The 15,458-nt window shown below is 43.6% G+C and overlaps 1 protein-coding gene across 4 annotated transcripts in view; it reads right to left on the bottom strand.

The window, feature by feature from the left end:
- Agbl4 (AGBL carboxypeptidase 4) overlaps positions 1 to 15,458 on the bottom strand; it is a 1,287,504-nt gene that overhangs the window by 186,187 nt on the left and 1,085,859 nt on the right. The gene's annotated exons all lie outside the window — the stretch shown is intronic.

Here is a 15,458-nt window from a genome sequence, read left to right as displayed (position 1 = left end):
CATGGTTGGGAGGATCATGTGGGGAAGACGCCAGAAGAGGATCCCTATCATACAAAGGAGATATTTTATTCCACCAGCAATGAGACCCACTGAAATCTACTGGGCAGGAGGAGGTCAGGTTTACATCCTTGTTTTCAGGAATGGGACAGATGGGAATGGCAGTGCCAACAGTCTCCAAGACAAGGGTCCAAAACACTCTAGCCTCTGAGAGGTAACCTGACACCACCTGGGACACAGAAGGTAAGTCTCCCTGGGGCTGGTAACTTTTCTTCACTGGCTGTATCCTTCTGCCCTCCTCTGCCTACTTTTCTGGAACTAAATATGGGGATATTTGTTCCAGTCTTTACAGTAAACTCAGGCCTAGAGGAGCCCACACAGCCAAGGCAGAAAGGCTGTCTCCTATCCAAACTACATACTGAGGCTTGAGGCAAGGAGGACCCTGACAGGGAAGAAGGGAAGGATGGCCATATGTTCTTTGAAGACAAACTCACAGGCCTGGCTGGGTTCAAATCTCCTTCTCACTAACTTGCTGAGTGTTTGCAGGAAAGACTCCCCCCTCGCTGGCTTCTAAGTCTCTGTCACTAAAATGAGGGTCTGTCTGTCTGTCTGTGTTCTGTCCCTATAACCAAGTTCCTGAGATGAGTAATTCACAAAGAAAAGAAATGTACATGGCTCACCCTTCTGGAGGCTGGGAAATCCAACAGCACACCACCAGCATCTGCTCAACATCTAGGGACAGCTTTCCTGCTGCATTAGAACACGGAAGATGGTGTCGTATGGTGAGACAGAGCACGCGTGCTGGCTCAGGTCTCTCCACCTCTTCTTATAAAGCTACTAATGCCATCATCTAGACCTACCCTCATCTTCTCTCTCTGGGGCTCGACTTCCTCCTTAACAAAAAGAGGATTCTGGAGGTTGTTGTGAGTTAATAATACTAATAGTAGTGATAATATTCCCACTGAGCACTAAGCATAGGCCAGACACTGTCCTAAATAAGTGCTTTATATACATCACCTCTGCTACCTCCATGGTGTGGCCTGAGAGGCTGAGGGACTTGCTCAGCATTAAACCTGGCATTCAGGAAGCACTCCATGGCTGTTGGCATCAATGGGACAGTGACATCTGGCTGTCAGAGACATATGAGACAGGAATATGCCAGGCACGTACTGGGGATAGCACAAAGATGAGCCTGGCTGGAGCTGCTCAGGGCTTGTGTTTAATAAAGGATTAATGAAATTGTCAAATTGACCTTGTCAGTGTCTGCTCAATCCAATTGTATGGCTGTGGTCCACATGAATGGGGTTAAAACAGGAGTGCGCATGAGACACCAAGATGGCTGCCTTGGGGGAAATAGTGGTTGTCCCAGAAGCCCTGAAGGAAAGCCAGTCCTGCCTCTCCTCCAGGCCCCATCCAAGGTCTGCTCACTGTTCTGGAGGTTCAGTGACCTGAGACTGAGCATCCACCTCCTCCAGAGAGGGATGCTCAGTTACCTACCCTTAGTAACTGTGTGCCAGGCTTTATGCTGGGCCCAGGACTCAAGGTGAGCAAAGCACAGTCCCTGTCCTTGAAAATTCCTTGTTCTAGTGGATGAGACAGATGTAAGAACAAATAAAATTCACCAAAGTGAGCACTGCACTGATCAACAGTGGCACAAAGAAGGTGTACGTGGATCAGTCATGGATTTAAGGTTTCCTGCAATGAGAAGTGACCCAGAACACCAGAATACACGGGGGTGGGGAGGGAACAAGTATAATAGGAGAGCCATCTTCAGAGACAGGCAGGCTTCAGAAAGGAGGACCATGGAAGAATGTTCTGGATAGTAGCCTGGGGTATGAGGGAGTTCGGTCATGGTTGGGGGTACCCTGGGGTCAGTAGAGAGTGTGCAGAGCAGCTCTAACGACTGCAGAAAAGAGACTGGGACTCTAGGGTCCCATGACCAGGGGCACTTGAGTTTTTCCAGGGAATAAGCCCCAAAAGTCTTCTGTGCATGGGTTTCTCAACAATCCCTAGAAGGGCTGGCAGAGCCTGGATTAAGGAGTCAATAGAAAAGTCCATGGCAATGGGCAGCCTGACCAAGGTCAAGGATCTGAGGATCCTGAGGTTTCTTCAGAGCTGCTTCCTCCTTATGCTGGGCAGTTGCACTTCATCCTGGAGCTGACCCGCCTGCTACTTCTTATGTCTCATTGGTGACAATGTTTCTGAGCAGCCTTTTTCAGTGCACTGAGTTGCCTCCATTCCCTCCACAAATGACTACCCAGTAAAACACTGTAAGAAAGATATATTGCTGTGCTCATGTTACAGTTGAGCAAACAGGCATGAGGAGAACAAAGGCCCTGCCTAGGCTGGGTCTTGATGGTGGTGGGACCCAAGCCTGTTTATTCAGAGGTAAAATCCAATGCTTGTCCCATTACCTCAGAACTATCGTTAAAGGAATGGAGGCTGGAGCTGGACATCTTGGCATAAGCAGGGAGTAAGATGGCAGATTCTGTGGTCCCTCATTTAATAGGCCATCACCTCTCTTTATTCCATCCTGCCAACTGTACTTCTGGGGCTCAAGGGGGCCCCAAAACATAGACCCGCATTTGGATGTTGTTTCAAACAATGGATCTCGTGTTCAGAACAAGTGTTGCTTCATGGCCCCTCCACAGCACCCCGGCATGGAAAGACCCTTAGCACCTTCCCAGCCACTGCCCACCCACTTCACCAAGCCAGGAATAGGGGACTTATCACCAAGTCTTCCACTTCTTCCAACCTCCTCTAGTCACCCTCCACAGAGCCACGTCACCCCCTGGCTTAGCCTCCTTGTTTACTCCCTGTTGTCACCTCAAGGCAAGGTCCAGCTCCCTAGGTGGCCTGCTTGCCCCATGGCTCTGACCTCTACCACCCCTGCAGCCTTGCCTCTCAGCTAAGCCTTGCCAGTCATCCACTCTTTTTTCCCACCTTTGAGCCCCTGTCATGAGTGAGGCAGTCTCCCAGGCATTACTCTACAGACCTTTATTTTCTTGCATTTTAGTTGGGGGTCAGAGGTAAAACAATATTCAAGAAATATATCAAAATGGAAGAAAAGTGAAATAGAGGAAGAGGACTAGACATGCCCTTGGATGGGAGAGATGAGAACAGAGAACCAAGGGAGAATGTGCAGCATGTGATGCCTCACAGAATTTCAGGACCACAGACCTTAGCTTACACTCTTCCCACTGCCAGTTATACCCTGTACCCCTCCTGGGACCCAGAGCTCACCTGAGAATCAGCTCAGGGGTCTCTTCCTCTAAGACACTCCAGGAAAACCACAAATCCTTCTCTTATGTCCCTGTGGCCCCTACTAAACTTCAGCCCTAGCCCCAGGACCTTGATGGGCTTTCATTTTTCTACCTCCACTCACTCATTCACTCTTTCATTCATTCATTGCCTTCTTGGCTAGACCTGAGGACAAGCCCTATGCTCTGCCTAGGTTGCCTCTGCCACCTGCCCTGCCTGTGTTCTTGGAGCCCTTGAGAGGCAGGGAGGAGCTCTGTCTGCTCCATCTCATTATCCCAATGCTAGCTCGGCTCCTGGCCCAGAAAGACTTCGGGTAAGTATTTGCTGAGTGAATAAACATTTGAGATCATTTTATTGAAATACTTCAGAGTAAATTTGGAGACAGACATTCCTCTACTCAAGAGTAATTTAATAACCATGAATGCCTTTAACACAGTGGGGAGAAGGAGAGGGGAGGTGTGTGTTTCCCTTACTGCTGCTGTTAAAATAAATGGCATTTTTAGTGAAGTGTCCCCACACAGCGTATAGAATGTGCCCACATGATGAAATAAGTATCTGGTGAAATTATGCATTGCAAAGCAGACTTTTTCTGGCCTTTTGGTTATTAAATTTAATAATTTTTCAGCTGTGCCCCTACGTTTTTTTTTTCCTAGAGGAAGGTACGCTTTTGATTAAAATGTGGGCCCCAGAGCTTTTTTGCAAGGGAAGACTGAACTAGGTCTCCAGAGGAACTGCAGTGGAGCAAGCCAATGGGATGCTGAGGCCAAGGCAACAGCTACAATTTACTTCTCACTTGATGGACGTGTTTGTCCCCAGACAGAGCATACAGCAGTCACAGGGTGTATGGAAATCTTGCAATTAAGGCAAAGTCTAATTAGAGACTACATATTCAAAATACAAAGGAAGCTCCAAGTGGCAGCCACTCTGGTCGGCTCTGAAACGTGATTATCCTTCTCCAGGCCCTGCCTTGGCCACTTTCAACTGGAATTAGGGTAGGAAAAGTATCCCGTTGCCAACATGGTTTCTTGGAGCAGCTGTCCATGCAGATAGTTCAGCCTGCCAGGTCTGGAACCCAATAGACTTGGTCTTGATCTTGCTCTGCTCAGTATTACCCCACTGGCCTCAGTAGCCTCGTACTCATAATGGGAGTGATGGGGACCATCTAAAGAGCCATAGAAGAATCAAGTCAGGGATTGTGGGGAACTCAGTTCAAGGACATCCTTGACCAAATTGCTTGGGAGAAAGGGGATAGACTGATCACTGCACCAATTGCTATACTTCTGGGGCTTAGAGGAACAGGCTTCTTTTGATTTTTCTTGCCTGAGTACCTGGTTCTGAACTGAGCAATCAATTTGTGTGTCCATAGGATGGGAACTCAAGAAAAGTGATTTTTCTTAATCTAAATCTTCCTTGAGAACAGGACAGCTGTTGGGCTAAGGTGGTAGAAAGTGACAGAGAAGATGCTGATGGCAACTCTTGTAGCCCTGGCATCCTGGACCAGAGCTAGCAATATTCCTGGCTTGGACTGGGGTTAAGAGATGAATTAGGAGCTGTCTCTGCCCTCATGGAAGTCTAGTCAGGAAGGGAAAAGAACACAGAAGGGGGTAGCAAGTATTTTCAATGCTACAATATTTTAGTTTAAAAATAAATGCTTTTAACTGATTTCTTTTTCTTAATCCTCTCCAGAGCCTGTAAGTGAGGAGGTTACAGTGACCCCCACACACATACACACACTGCTGAGCTCCAGGCCCAGTCTGCACTTTGGGTACACAGAGAGTAGATGTGTGCAGCACAGCACAGTGCAGCACCCTGAACCCCACATATGTACCCCTTACCCTCACCGGCAGAGGGAATTAAGACATTTCTGCTTTTGTCCCTCCAGATCTCTTGTGTGTATTTACTTTAAATGACTGAAACATTACAGATGTATTTGCATTCTTTCCCATGCCACTGATAAGGACTATCCCAAAACTGGCATCTGTGTCCCTCCTGCCAGAGTTTTCATATTCTCCTACACCTGGATATGTCCATAAAGGACCTCTAGTGTGTTTTGCAAGTTTTAAAATTTTACATACATAGTATCAAGCTCTAAGTTTCATTTTATTATTTGCTTTCTTTTTTTTTACTATATAGTTCAATTTTTAGATTTTGAGATTTTTAATGATTTATTTCTATTGATACATATAGCTTTAGTTCATCCTTATCTTACAGTATTTCACTGGATGAAGAAAGTCAGTATGTGTGCATGTGTGTGTGACCTGTTCTTGGACACTGGCTTCCACACTTTCTACCATTCTTCATTGCTTCACAAGAGAAGGAGGATTCAAGGTGAATGGTGAACATGGCTGGAGTCCAGACAGAAGAGGAACACTTCTTTGACTTGGTCTTTTAGCACAAGGTCTGCCATGCAGCTGGGTCTCAAACAGTGCTGATTGCTAGAGATGCTGAGGCTGTGGTGAAGAGAACCATGACCTTGTCTCAGAGGACTTGGATGTGAATCACGCTTATTAGCTGTGTGACCCTGACAAAAAAATCTAACCTCTCTAGGCTGCTGTGTTTTCATCAGGAAAAATAGACAATAATGTCAACTCCCCAACATTCTTGTTGTAATGAGCACAAGAAGTCTTCACTGTGTACCCCGGAGCTCAGTAAAGCTAATCAGACTCCCAGACCCTGCACTGGGAAAAGTGTTTGGGGATGGCACTAGCAGGTTCCTGTTACTGCCTTCTTTGAAAGACAAAGAGAAAAAAGGAAAAAAAGACACCTAATGAGCATAATTTAAAACCGAGGGGAGCCCAACTCACCTCTAGATCTGGCAATAGTTCTCTTCCATCTAGCTATGCTTCTGATTGGCCAACTCTGGAAGTCTCAGTCAGGTCTACTTGGCCTAGGGCCAGGCTCCCTGAAGGGCAGCCCTGCCTGCCCTCCTAGGCCCTGGGTAGGCAATGAGAAGCTGGGCTACATAGTGTTAAATCCCTTCTTCTCTAAGAGATGGGAGACAATGAGGCTTTCTGCTTAAATGGCCTAGAACCATCTCCCGAAGCCACTTAACTTGGAAAAGTGTGTAAGTCAGCAAAATGAAAATAATTTAAAGACCCATTGGAAAAAAGAACTCCAGCCTCCCTCCTTCTACCAGTTATGATGGCCTGTAAGTAGTCGCTCTCATATCTTGTGTTCAGGCCAGGGGCTTCCCATAAGTTTCAGAAAAGATATACTACAGACTGGGATCTGCTCCCTGGTAGGAGGGAGGGTGGAGAGCTAGAGTATTGTAAGAATCAACCTGAAGTGTTTTGTGGCTTCAAAACCCTGCTCCAGCTCCCACGATGCTGTGAAGGCCCTGACTGCTTTCAGAGGCCAATGGAGTAGGGACAGTCATAAGAGCAGTATATCTGAGGGTCTCATAAAGGGAGCAGCCAGCCCAAAGTCCCACTCAAGATGGAGTGAGCTTCTCCTGACTAAAGCTTCCTGCTCCCTGCTTCTGTCTCTCTAAATGGAGGGCAGTGCCTGCTGGTGAACACCTGCTATGTGCTTGCCCTGTGTTCAGAGCTTTATGCAATAACTAAAATGTTGACACTGAGGAGTCTGCTTCTTGCAGCTGATTTATCTCAGGATTCTGAAGGTTGTCTGACTTGGCCAGGTTCCTGCTACTGAAAAGTAGAAGAGGAAAGATTGAAATCCATTCCTCCTTACCCCACAGCCTAGCTGTTCCTTGGCCTCAAGGAAGTAACTCAGGAAAGACCTATTATGGGAAAGGAAACTGAGTTCCAAGCCATGTAAGTAACTTGCCCAAAGTCATAGAGCTGGTAAGTGGTAAAGCCCAGAGTTATACCTAAGCAAAAGAGGTCCTTGAATTTAACCAGCACTGGTCCTTTCATTCTTTCTTGATCTAGTGATTGCCTATCAATCTTCAACATGTGAGATGAAGGCCAGGAAGATCTCTGGACCTCTTCATGAAGACCTTCCCAGACCTTCCACCAGAGGCAGAAAGAGCTGCTTTGGTTTCTGGTTTCCTGCAGTCTTTGTTTCTAGGGAGAATTCTACTTCATCCATACTAGGCCCTGTGCTGGGGTACAGAGACTCAAAGATGAGCACATGCTGACCTCACTTGGACCAGCCAGACAGATGGATGTGCCATGACTGTACAGCTCCATAGGTGTCTAACAGAATTCACAGAGGGTGGTACAGAGCAGGGGGAGGAGCCCCAACCAAGACTGGGAAAGGGTCATAAATTCTCATGGAGGAAGGAGGAATAGAAATAGGTCACAGACAGAAGGGGCAAGGGGAGGTTCAGATGAAAGAAATCGCTAATGTCAGGGTAGAGATCCAAGGAAGCATGGTCATTAAGACTGGGTCTTATGCTGTCATGTCAGAAATCCCTAGGTTAAGAGATGGGCGAGCAGTTGGTCTATAGATACATAATACATTAGGACCAATTCTTTAAATTTTCTTACGCAAAAGTGTTGGGGCTGTATCTGTGGGGGTGAGCCCAGGCACATTCTGTTAGGAACCTGAGGCACTGCACCCTCAACAGGACCTGGCCAGAACCTTTTGTTAGGCCAGGCTCCTGGTCACACACTTCACTAGGGATTTCATGGAATCCTCTGGGCAAATCCTCAGATAAGTGTGTTATTGGTACAGGTCAAGAGAGCGATGTCACTTGCCTGGGGCCACAAAGCTCAGGTGGACTCCCAGAGAGCATCATGTTTGGTAGTGCTGGGGGGTCAGGGAAAGGAAAGCAGTCTGGTATGGAGTCGCAGCACCAGTATCTGAGCACCTCTGGTGCCAAGATCTTCCTAGTGTGCTTCGTCATTTTGTCCTCCCAGTACTGCAGGGTGAGGACTGTGTACTAACCTTATTATTCTGATGAGGAAATGGAGGCTCAGGGGAAGAGATCTAAAAAGAGATGGAGCCTAGATTCAAACCTGGGACAGCCTGACTCAGAGTCCCCAATTTCTATGCAGGCTCAACTCAATAGACTTTCCCCAGAAGACCCCTGGAGGCCTCTGCAGGTGCAGGGAGAGGTGAGGGAAGGCAGAAGTAGCTACATACCTCCTATAAGTGCACAGTGTTTTGAAGTCTCCTGCTTCATATTTTTCATGAAAACATTTCTTTTATGCTACAATCTACCCTTTGCTTATTGTCACAAAAAATGCTTTAAAGTATTATAAATGAACTCTTCCTTCTCTCTCTTCCTCCTTCCTCCTCATCTTGGAATAAAACAGGCACTAGATAGAGAGGATGTGTCTAAGGCCCCATATATAATGTCCCATGCATATTTCCAGTTCCTCTGGCAGGGGTCTTGAGCAGGGCTCCAGCCTCATGATGACCTCCTCACCTCCTTCAAGTCTTGGCTCAGATCTCATCTTTTTCATGCAACCTGCCTCCACCCTGCCACACTCTCAACTGCCTTACTCTGCTCTACTTTTTCCTTTTCTTCATAGCACTTACTACCTTCTACAGTGCTCTTAATTACTATGTTGACTGTTTATTTTCTTCTTCACTCCATCCTGCCCTAATTAGATTTTAAGCTCCATGAGGGAAGATCTTTGATAATAGTTCCATGCATTAGGATAGTGACTGACACCTAGCATACATTCAATAAAGGGTGAATGAAGTCCATAATTAAAGTCCATAATGATTCCTAGGGGAGTGAGACTAGGATACTATAGCTTTCTCCTTTATTTCCTAGTGAAATGGAAACTGTAAACAGCTACATCCTTAGGTACTAGGTCAGATGTCATAAGAGTGTGTGCCTTCTGGTGTGATGGAAGGAACTCAGGTTTGGAGCCACACTGGGGTATGATTTCCTCATCTGGCCAAACCAGCAGTGCCTGGTAGAGTGCTGGGAACAGGCTACACTAGATATTCAGTATGTTTAAGCTGAGTGGATGGAAGGATGTGCAGAAGACAAATGATCTCACAGTTATTTATGTCCTTCAGGTGTCAATTCAAATGTCACATCTCAGATCCCTACCCCAACCACAATGAGATGAAAGAATTCTAACTACTAGAATAATTCAGCTCAAAGAATACTAATGAGTGAGTAGAATAAAAGAGAGGTCTCCAGTGGAGGATGGTAAAGATATAAAACACCACGTTTACATACCATAAAACTTAGAGAAAAAATATATCATAATATAAAATTCCAAAAGCATCCCTCAGATCCCCAAATGTATGCACAGACAAATCACATAGGAGAAAGTTGGAAAAGTACATCTATATAGAAAGCTAATTAACCAGCTTTAAAAATTCCAGACACTGGTGAAGTGGGGAAATGGCACGTGCATGTCTACAGTGCTTGAGATGTAGCCTAACCTTTTGGAAAGTGACATAGCAACACATGGAAAGGACTATACAAATGTTCTTGCCCTTTAACCCAATTAGTGACCTAATTACTTGGCAATTTGCTCTAAAAAACAAATCAACATAAGAAAAACAATCAAATGATCATTCAAGCGTATTTTTCTAATAGCAAGAAAATAGAGACAACAAAACATATAATGAAGAGATACGAAGTTAGTCTTGGCCTAGTGCCAGGAAGGGTATTAAAATGATAGCAACAAAAATCAGACCCAGAGGGGGTGTTTAAATGAGCAAAGAGCAGAGGCAGCACAGGAGGCTGGCTGACACCAGCCTCCATGAACAGAGGTGCAGCCCTGGATACACAGAGGAACTCTCTGAGTGAACATGCACTTGGGCTTGACTCTTGGGATTATGGCTGGGTTTTCTTTTTAAGTTTTGGCTTTGTTCAGATTTTCTTTTGTAATTTAAACAAAATGGAAAAGAAGATCTGAACCAGCTGGAATGTTTGGCTGTAACCACCAAGATGAAATTTAACAGGGATGAATGCAAAGTCCTGCATTTCATTTAAGAAATATATTTTAAAAAGTCACACAATTGTGGGAAGGGGTGGGACTAAAGAGCTGTTAGGATGAAAAAGGGCAGAAAAAAGTGAGCAAAAATACCCACATATACTGAGGCTGGGACAGAAGATCTGGTACAGTGGCCAGGCACTATGATTATCATAACGGATTAGATTATGGACAGGTGACTGGAGCTGGGAGACTTAAGGAACTTGCCTGGTTTTCTCTGGAGCTAAATAATTTGTGAAGTCAAGATCTGAATTCACTGTGAGATGCTCTGGCTCCCAAACCCATGTTCTTGTTTTTACAACACAGTCAACTAAAGGGACAAATATTGTGTTGGCCAAAAAGGGGAGGCAGAGGAGGGTTTCGTGACATTACCCCTCTATGCACTCTCAGTCTTACCTTACTGACTCTTACTGGCTCAATATGAGACAATTTTATTCCTAAAGATGTTAATTTAAAGCCCAAGAATAAGAGCTGACATCCTGCAGATAAGACTTTCCTGGAGCCCAGTGTCCAGTCCTGGGCCCCAACTCTGAGGGCATATCCATAAAAGAGCAGCCTGGATGGTCAGAATTTTTGGAAGAATGAGAAAAATGAAGCTAAGACAGTTAAGGACTTGTTCAAGGTCACATATTAACAAGTGGAAGACTCAGTATTTGAACACAGGCTTGCCTAAATCCAGGGTTCCCACTCTTTTCCATGTAGACTTCCTGGCATGAAACATAGTGGAACAGAATTTGCACTATTTATTAGTTGTTGAAGAGCAATGGAGGGTGGAGGGGGAACATACTTCTGACCCCTAGTTTCCATGAGTTTATGAAGCTACCTGGCAGAAACTGGTCAATCCCTTCAAAAGAAGAGATGAAAAATATCTGTTACTGGATCTCTTTGTAGACATAAAAGCAAAAATTACATTCTCATGGTAAATAAACTGGTCCATGGGAAAACTAAATACAGACAATTAAATGGATTCTGCTGGCAATGCTTACAGGTTTTAAAGAAGTTTTTCTTTCTATAAAGAAGAAAGTAAACTCTGGAGATATGTGCAATTTTGATAATTATTAAAGAGAATATAAAGTACTATTTTTCAAGCAATTGAATTGGCAGAATAATTTTAATGGAAACACCCATTAAGTGTTTAAAGAATAATAAAAGTGAGCTTATGTGGTAGTTCATATCTATAATCACAGTCACTTGGGAGGCAAAGGCAGGAGAATCATGAGTTCCACATCCATCTGAGCAAAGATATCAAGACCCTATCTCAAAAACAAAATACAAACGAAATGACTAGGGGCATAGTTCAAGTAGTAAAACATTTGCTAGGCCAGCCAGGGTTCAATCCCCATTATCCGCCCCCCCCAAAAAGATACTAAAAGTTATTACTTTTGATCAATGTGAAACCATCCTAAGAAAACAAAGAAAAATATAAAGGGAAAAAAAAAACCACTCAACACAAACATCTTCATTTGAGTTTTATTTATAAACAGTCTGAACTTTCAAGAATGGCAAATGGTCCAGGAGGTGGTGGGTGGGGACTGAGAGGGGAGCTGAAGCACAAAGTGAACTTAGCTAGTGTGCACTGGGAAATCCCAACTCCCAAGAACTGTAGAATAAGCAGAAAATTTCTAGAAAGTCAAAGGCAGGTATGAAACCCAAGGACTCTGTGTAAGAGGTCAGCAGGTTAGAGACAAGACAGAGCACACTCAGTGAGGGATAAAAAGGTGTGGGGAGAAGATAGGAGAGTGGAGAAATCCAGTGTCATTACCGATGGCCATTTATCCTGTCTTGCTGGGACACTTTACATTCTCAGAGCTAACAGCTCATTAACTAGACATTATTTCTTTCACTTTGCAAATTAAACAGCCAATGTTAAAAAAGAGAAGCTGGGTGAGGTGGCTTATGTGTGTGCCTCTCAAGAGGCAGAGACTGGGAAGGATGCTGGTTCAAGACCAGCTCAGACAAAAAGTTAGCGAGACCCCCATCTCGCTATATGGTGGGGGGAATAAGTAGGAGGACTATGGTCCAAGGCCAGACTGGGCAAAAACATGAGCTCCTATCCAAAAAACAACTAAAGCAAAAAGGAGTAGGGGAATGGCTCAATGGCAGTATACCTGCCTAGCAAGTGGGAGACTCTGAGTTCAAACCCCACAAAAAAAAGAACTAACTTGCTTCAAGTGAGGTAAGAAGCACTAGAGTTAAGACGTGAACTTGACTGCACATGTCGTCTAACTCAAGCTCACTCTATCACTGTGTCTTTATTAAGGTGTGCAGCAAGGCCCTTCATGAAGTGGCAGGGCTGTGGGTGAGCCCCACTGTAAGGGCCTAGGAAGCTGACCAGATGATTTATTCAACTGTAGCTTTATGTCTTCCCACTTTAGAGATGTTAGAATTGATAATTGTGAATGTCATGGAACAACAAGGAAACGTTAAATACACAGAAAAGGGTACAAACCTGATCCTAGTATAGGTTTTGAAAAAAAATATAGTTATGCCCTTGAAAAAAGAATAGATGAGCTCCATCAATTTGGAGGTACAATTTGGAGGGTCTTTCCTACTTTTCCAAAATTTCTATAAAGTGTTTTTTATTTCTTTATAATTACAAAGAAAATCATAATTTAGAAATGCATACAAGAAACCAACAGGAAAATGAGTCACTATCACATGTTCCTTAGCTAGAAAATAAAGTCAAGCCCACATTTCTGCTGGCAACAGAGAACTTGCTGTCAGAGATTTGGAAGATGATGCCCATACCTCACTGATTCAGGTTCTGCCAATTCAATATTGACCATCCTGTCCTAAACAACACATTGGCCTGTCACAGAAATCAAGAGAATCAAAGAGTAAAAGTGAGGGCAAGATCACTGGTGCCTCACAGAAAGTCATTGCCAACTGGTGCACCAACTAAGTGGCATTTGCGAATCATGAAGAACAAGTCTAGATAGGTGTTAGGGCAGATCCTCAGTTATTGAGAGAGAAATTTATTCTTGGTTTCAAATATGCTCAGGCACGTTAGGACCATCAGGGCTTTTTGTTTATTTCTCCACTTATGAAGCATTCATTCGTTCATTCAAGTAGATTTAAGGAATTCTACTAAATTGGTATTTTTCAAAAGTGGCACTTGTGTCAAAATACACATTCCCAGCCTTATCCCAGACCCATTAAATCAGGCTCTCCTGGCTGAACCTTGGGAATCTGTACTTTAAGCACTTAAGCAAATTCTTAAGACTAGGCAAGTGTCAGAAACACTCTGCTACCCAAAACAGTTGTGAAATTTGTGTATTTGAATGTAATAAATGTTTATAAATGCTATTGTTACTCTCAATCCCTCCCAATGGCCTGCAATTAATTGGACCCACCATTGACAAATTAGGTTGGGTTATTCCTAAAGACACCTGAGATGACATGGCTAGAGTCTCAGCCAGGCCATAATATTCCACTCTACCTTTCAGGGAGGAGGTAAAATGACAGGTTGAAATGGGGGTGGGAGTGGGTGGGAGGATAATAGAGGGGTAAGGGAAAGTAACAGAGGGGGTTGAACTGACCAAAGCGAGGTATGTTCATGTCTGGGATACATTGAGAAACCCTTTTGAACACTGATTTTGGAATTAAAGAAATGATATTTCAACAGGACTATAAAGTAGGTACACTGGGGGAAGGCATACTTGGGGGGGAGAGTGAATGAAGGAGATGAAGATGAGGGAATATGGAGATGAAGTCTTCATATACACATATGAAATAGAACAATAAGACCTCTTGCAATTGCATTAAGTGGGGTGGAGATGGGGTTCAGGGTGGGGAGATGGTGGGGGCAACCTAACCAATGTACAATGCAAGGCTATTGGGAATTGGCACAATGAAACCCCCCTATGCAATGAATATATGTTAATAAAAATTAAAAAATAATAAAAATAATTTTTAGATATATTATAGGTTTTTGTTGGTTGTTTACATAAGCTTTTCAGGTAGTATTGCTACCTGATTCTCCCTTAAATTTTATTTTAAAATAAATCTTCTCACAAGCAAAAAAAAAAAAAAAGATTGCATAGACCTCCATTCTGACCCTGTATCACTGCTATAGCTCCAGGACCTTATGCAAGGCATTAACTAACTTTTTCTGAGCCCACTTCTTCATCTGTATCACGGGTTTAAGAATGAGGATCCTACACTCACATCATAATCACAGGCACCAGGCACATGTCAGGGTCTCAAAGCTATCTCAGTCTAAGTAGTGGGTGAAACCTTTTGATCCCATCAGAACTGGCTCTTATAAGTGTGTTTCCTTGTTGCATCCACTCTGATTTCGTTCTGCCTTACATGCTAAGGATAACTGACATCTGCATGTATGTGATTTATAGAGCCCTTTTCTAGAGATATCTGAATTACTCCCCATAACAGTCCTGAGTTAAGGATCATTATGAGGGGTCAGGTAGTAGTAAAGAAAGGACTTGAACCCAGATACAGTTTTTCACTGGCCTGACCTGTCCCTAAGACATGCATCATACGTTATACAAAGCACTTTCACATTTGTCAGGTATTTTTATTGTAGATATTTCTACAGCTCTTTTCCCCACTAACCTAAAAACACCTACCTACACAAAGCAGGTTCCATATTATATTAGTCTTTAGGGAATGCACAGAGCCTCTGGGTGTTTGTATTTTCACCATACTTAGGGAGAAATGGGGATGAACTCAACAGTAACACATACTTTTCCTGTCTCTTATGTACCCCATACAAGCTTCCTCATGCTATAAAAGTGAATACATCTCAATTTATTAAGTGCCTACTATATGTCACAAACTTTACTTACCTCATGAAATGAATTAACTTATGCTAAACACTTAGACAAGCCCTGGCACACAACTTGTTAATATTTATCTATATAACCTTAAGCAGTGGGCATTACTTTCCTCATTTTACTGATAATAACACCAAAAAGTGAAGTGATTGGCCCAAGTTCACAGTGCTAATTTGTAGACAGCTGGGAAAATACCATTAAAGAAAATTCTCACCTATACATACTAGTGGTGAGCATATACATACAAGGGATTATTGAATTTACTGAAATAAAAGGTCTCAAAGTAGCAGCCACTTCCCCTACTCACCCTAGTAACCCTGAGCTTTTGTTTATACTTCACCAATTGAGGTGATAGTACTTTGTATGTTTTATCTCTAATCCTCATAGCAACTCTGCAAAGTCGGAATTATCTTCTTTCTATGAAATAGAAAAGTGAAAACTCAGAGAGGTTCAGTTAAGTCCAAAGCAAGCAGGGAACTCATGCTTAGAGCCTAAAAGCATCTGTCCAAAGCCCTTGCCCTTTCCAAAATGCCAC

Source organism: Castor canadensis, chromosome 7 (genome assembly GCF_047511655.1).
Source record: "Castor canadensis chromosome 7, mCasCan1.hap1v2, whole genome shotgun sequence".
Lineage (NCBI taxonomy): Eukaryota > Metazoa > Chordata > Mammalia > Rodentia > Castoridae > Castor > Castor canadensis.
Note: the sequence above shows the minus strand (reverse complement) of the source record. Positions and strands in the feature narration are given on the sequence as shown.